This window comes from Myotis lucifugus, unplaced genomic scaffold (assembly GCF_000147115.1).
Source record: "Myotis lucifugus unplaced genomic scaffold, Myoluc2.0 scaffold_18, whole genome shotgun sequence".
Classification (NCBI taxonomy): Eukaryota; Metazoa; Chordata; class Mammalia; order Chiroptera; family Vespertilionidae; genus Myotis; species Myotis lucifugus.
Window position 1 is genome coordinate 6,594,115 of NW_005871066.1, and position 5,967 is coordinate 6,600,081.

Consider the following 5,967-nt stretch of genomic DNA (forward strand, 5'->3'; position numbering starts at 1 on the left):
TGAGTTTACATGCCTGGCTTTGAGACTTTAATCAGTAGGGGGCCTACTGGAGGCAGCTGAGCGAAGATTCTCTCTCATGACAGATGATTCTATATAAGGCTTTTCTTTGGGGGGTGGGGGAAAGAGGAACAAATGTAATCTGAACAATAAAGATTTAATAAAAAATAAATAAATAAAAAAAAAAGAAAAAGAAAATTTAGGCAAACAAACGGAAACTAAAAAAAGAAAAATTGAAATTCTAGAACTAGATGTTAAAATATGTGATATGGGAGATTGACTAGATAGGCCTAACTACAGATTGAAAATAATAGAAGAAAGAATTAGTACCTTTTAAGATAGATTGATAGAAATTATTCAATCTGAAAAACAAAACAAAACAAACAAACAAAACAGAAGAAAACCTGGGAAAAAAATGAGCAAAGCCCCAGTGACTTGTTGAACAATATCAAGAAGTCTAACAGTATGTGTAATTGAAGTCCCATGGGGGGTGGGGAGGGGAAGAGAGAGAGAGAGAGAGAGAGACTCCAAAATTTGAAGAATCAATGGCCAAAGTGTTTTCAAATTCAGTAAACATCCAAGATACTTGGCAAACCACACCTAGGCATGTCATAATCAAACTACTGAAATCCAAAATTAAAGGGAAATTCTTTAGAGCAGCCAGAGAAAACCAGCACATTATAAACAGGGCAACGGTGACACATAATGACAATAGACTTTTACCAGAAGCCAGAAGGCAAATGAATGGAATAAAGTGCTGAAAGGGAAAAAACTCAAACACCAGAGTTTTAATCTAACACATACCTAGCAAAAGTATCTAGAGTTTTACATCTCCATAGAAAAATGCCCTTTAATGATTAAAAAGTACAAATTGGCAGTTACAAAATAGTCATGGGGCATAGGAAATATAATAAACTAGAGGCCTGGTGCATAAAATTAGTACACGGGTAGGGTCCCTAGGCCTGGCCGGCGATCAGGGCCGATTGAGGCCTTGCTTTCCCTGGCTGCCAGCTGCTGGCTGGGGCCTTCCTTCGTTCTGTACCACCCCCTGGTGGTCAGCGCACATCATAGCAAGTGGTCAAATTCCCAGTCAGTCGAACTCCCGAGGGGACAATTTCAATTTGCATATTAGCCTTTTATTATATAGGATAATATGTATGGTGCCAGGTAGGTGTTAGACTTAACTGCGGTGATCATAAGTTATGTAAATGTATAATCACTATGTTGTACACATAAAACAAATATAATATTGTAATTTAAAATTTTTTAATGTTTTACAGAAAAGAAAAATACCCTAAAAAACAAACGTACATATGTACCTGTTAGAATTTAGGATTAATTTTCAGGTGATGTCTGTGATTACCCAAAAGAGACAATAGCCAGGCCCCTGGAAACCCCAGGAGCTCCGCATCTTCTTCACACAGAAGCTTAACTCATTGTGCTGCAGACTCTGCTACAGAACTAGCCCTGCTTCACCTTCTCCCACCCCCAATAGCTAATGTAAATTCCTTCAGAATGACTTGGTGCATAAAAGTGCTTGCAGAACTCTTGGATGTTGGACATGTATTTTCTTTTCTTTCTTTTTTTAAAATATATTTTATTGATTTTCCACAGAGAAGAAGGGATAAGGATAGAGTCAGAAACATCAATGAGAGAGAAACATCGATCAGCTGCCTCCTGCACACCCACTACTGGGGATGTGCCCACAACCAAGGTACATGCCCTTGACCGGAATCAAACCAGGGACCCTTGAGTCCACAGGCCGATGCTCTATCCACTGAACCAAACCGATCAGGGCTGGACATGTATTTTTCTACCCAGCCAAACTGCTGGTGGTTTAGAATCCATGACCCAGGACCAGTGTTCTTTTTATTTTTTATTTTTTTCTAGCTATGACCTAACCCTTACTTTTAAAAAGACTTTCTGTCCAGCAAGTTAAATTTTTTTGTTTAACAGTAGAGAGGTAGGGAGAGAAGAAAGGAAAGAAAGGCAGCCAATGCAAGTGTTATATTAAGCTCTGTAAAAAAGTGGGCACTCCACTGTAAAGGCCTGAGAGGATATTTCTAAAGATCATAGTAATTAAAAGGACAGGCTTTGGAGCCTGGCAGATATGGGTTGAATCTTACTGGCTATTTATCTGTAAAATAGGAATAATATTATCACTTAATGAGAATAAAATAACAGTCTATGTAAATCCCTTAGCTAGTATTTGACACATTTTAAGTGCTCAATAAGTACCATTATTTTATCATTTAATTTCATGACAACTCTGTGAGATGCATATAAATGATAATTTCTTTAAAAATATCTCCAGTAATTAAAATGATTAACATGTAAGTTATGTTTGATTGACTATGATGTTAACTATGTTATTATGGTTTACAGTATTTAGTACAGTGTCTTTGTAAATACTTGAAATACTAAACACTTACATAGTATATATTCATTAATAATTCATTTAGAGACACAGATTTTCACATTGATGGGGGTGAGCTGTACTGAAATTATATTCCTTTGTATTTGGAACCTCCTGTTTGTGTAATCACATGGATATTTTACTAGTGTTATCTCTCTCAATCCCAAGGTTTGGAAAGGGGATTTTGGTGAGTCATCGTCTTATGTCTTGTGGTGATATGTGACTTTTCATCTGCCTACTGCCTCCAAGCAGAGCTTCCTGAAATACGGCTGCAGTTCCCTAAATGCTGACGGACTGCAGTAGCTTTGTTACTGATGTAGATGCTGCCACCCAAATTCCTGAAGTTACCCTTGACAGGCATCATAGGGCCTCCTGGCAGACAGGAGAGTATTTTGTTACAGAGATGTCAGGGACTTTAGTAAGTTACCTTTAATTATGGAAAACAAAAAGGCTCATAACAGAATTAATTATAAAAATGGATTATTCTTTTCTTTTCAGTAATTAAGAGAAATAAAAATTTAAATATAGAAATTTTAGCCTCACATTTTAGAAAACATTGTTCAGATCATAAAACTGAGACTGAAAGACCCAATTTACTTTTTAAAAAATATTTTATTGGTTTTTTACAGAGAGGAAGGGGGAGGGATAGAGAGTTAGAAACATCGATGAGAGAGAAACATTGATCAGCTGCCTCCTGCACACTCCCCACTGGGGATGTGCCCGCAACCAAGGTACATGCCCTTGACGGGAATCGAACCTGGGACTCTTCAGTCCGCAAGCTGACGCTTTATCCACTGAGCCAAACCGGTTAGGGTCCCAATTTACTTTTTTTTTTTTAATATATTTTATTGACTTTTTACAGAGAGGAAGGGAGAGGGATAGAGAGTTAGAAACATCAATGAGAGAGAAACATCGATCAGCTGCCTCCTGCACACCTCCCACTGGGGATGTGCCCACAACCAAGGTACATGCCCTTGACCGGAATTGAACCTGGGACCCTTCAGTCCGCAGGCCAACGCTCCATCCACTGAACCAAACTAGTTAGGGCCCCAATTTACTTTTAAAAAATGTATTACTTAAGAGAATGTTGAATATATTTTTTAATAGTTTTATTTTTATTAAAAGCATGATAAATATATCAACTTCAATAAAAGAAAAAATCAATTTGTATGTGTATTATAAACAGTATGAGAAGTTGGGAGATTTAAAAAAATGAATTGTCTTCTCAATAATAAAGATATTTTTAAAAAAATAATGAATTGATTAAAATATTCCCTTACAAGAGATCAAGATGGCAGTGAAATAGGTAAAAGCTACACTCACCTCCTCCCAAGACCAAACTGGAATTACAACCAAATTATAGAATAATCATCCTGAGTAACCAACTGAAGACTAGCTGAAGAGAGGTCTTATGGCCAAGGATTTACAGAAGAAGCTACATCAAGACTGGTAGGAAGAACAGAGTCATAGAAAGGGCTCGCCCTGCTCTTTTTTTTGTTTTTAATCTGAAAATAAAGATTTAATTAATAAAATAAAATAAAATAAAATAAAATAAAATGTACAATTCAGTGATTTTTATTATATTCAGAGTTGTACAATCTAACAATTACCACTATCTAATTTTAGGATCTTTCCTTTTTCTTTCTTTCTTTTTAAAAAGACATGCTCAAGAGGCAGAGCAGCCTCAAACAGACTGTCAAACTACAGCGGGAAGGCTGGGGAGAGTTGGAGGGCAGGAGGGGGGTGGGTAAGAGATCAACCGAAGGACTTGTATGCATGCATATGAGCATAACCAACGGACATAAGACACTGGGGGTTAGGGGAGGCCAGGAGATTGTCAAGGGCGGCTAAAAAAAAAAAAGGAGACATATGTAATACTCTTAGTAATACTTTAAGCAATAAAACAATTTAAAAAAAAAGAAAAAAGAAAGACATGCTCAGCCCTAGCTGGCTTGGCTCAGTGGATAGAGCCTGGACCTGCGGATGGAAAGGCCTAAGACCATCGGAAAACACATATATAATTACATATTGTTTTTGTGATTAATGACTATGCTTTAATTATGTTCAATTGGTAACAATGAAATTGAGGGTCACCACAACATGAGGAACTGTATTAAAGGGTTGCGGCATTAGGAAGGTTGAGAACCACTGGTCTAAGGTTTATTTCTACCTCAATGGCTGGCTCCTACCCAGCCTGGCCCTGGTCCGGGCTTGGACAGGAGGCAAACAACTGATGTGTTTCTCTCACATGGATTATTTCTGTCTTTCCCTCTCTCCCCCACTCTCTCTAAACATCAATGGGGAAATATCCTCGGGTGAGGATTAAAAAAACAAACAAAGGTGGGTAACCCGGTCAGAAGGTGAGATCTTCAAAGTGCATGCAAGCTGCTCCTCCCAGGGGGTCTGGACTGAATGCTCTAGTAGAGCATCTCCGAGAAAGCCTGCGGGGATGGTGCCTCCACATTCTGGAAGGTGTTCTGGACTCTGCCGTACAGGATGAAGTATTTCAGCTCCAGACAGATGAACCCGAAGTGGTCCTCATCGAACAGGATGAAGACTCCAGGGTAGTGCATGCAGTAGGGGAAGCCATAGTGGGTAACAGTATCAGTGTCCACGCTAGCATAGAGACACATCCTGCAGGTTCGGGGGTAGTTCTGGTCCAGTGAGCTCACGCCCACAGGCAGAACAAATGGAACAGGCTGCTCCTCCGAAGCTGCAGCCCCGGACTCCCCGACGCTGGGCTGAGCAGGGCTCTGCCAGCCATGGCCCTCGCTTTCCTCAGTCCCGTTTTTTTGCTGCTGCTCCCGGATCACCTGCTTGTCAATCTCCTGGACCACGCGGGAGAGCTCGTCGAAGTCGCGGAAGATCTCGCCATCTCGCAGCTGGATGCGGTGCTTGAGGTGGATCTCTAATATCTCGTTGGAGTATCCCGTGATCTTGGTGACCCTGGAATACTTCCCATGGACGCTGAGCATGACAATCGATAGGCCGAAGCGATCGTATTTGCCTTGGAAGAGGCCTGGCCTGATGAGGTCGTCCGGGTGGCTTGGCGGGAGGTAGAGGCGGTGGTAGACCAGGAAATCAAACCCCTGTGTGTCCTCCTGCGACAGCACCAGCCCCCGTCCTCCCCTAAGCCGCGTTGGTGAATCTGTTAGGTGGTCTGTCTTGTCGCACTGGGTGGTGAACCTGTCCTTCTCAATCTGCATGTGGCGGTGGTGGGGCCTGCTGTGGCGGCCTTCCAGGCACTCCACCGCGGCTGATTTCCTCTCCATCAGGTGAATTCTGAAGGCGGGCTCGAATTGCAGCGGGCCATCCAGATGGGTGTTAAGGGAAGGCCTGTACGTCCAACCAGTAATGCATAAGCCGTCCACCATGACATTCAGCAGTCTTCTATAGTCATGACCTAGCTGCCACAATCCCAAAATGTGTCTGTACGGGTGGAACAGCTTCGCATAGACTTCTCGATAAGACAGACCGATCGTCTCCAGGTTCTGCAAGTTTTCACCAACGCCAAACTCCTCCCGGCAGCGCCGTCTCCAGATGCTGTCGATGTG

The 5,967-nt window shown here is 41.4% G+C and overlaps 1 pseudogene; it reads right to left on the minus strand.

Annotated features, from left to right (window-relative positions):
- Nucleotides 1-4,681: 4,681 nt before the first annotated feature.
- LOC111825226 overlaps nucleotides 4,682-5,967 on the minus strand; it is a 1,607-nt pseudogene continuing 321 nt past the window's right edge.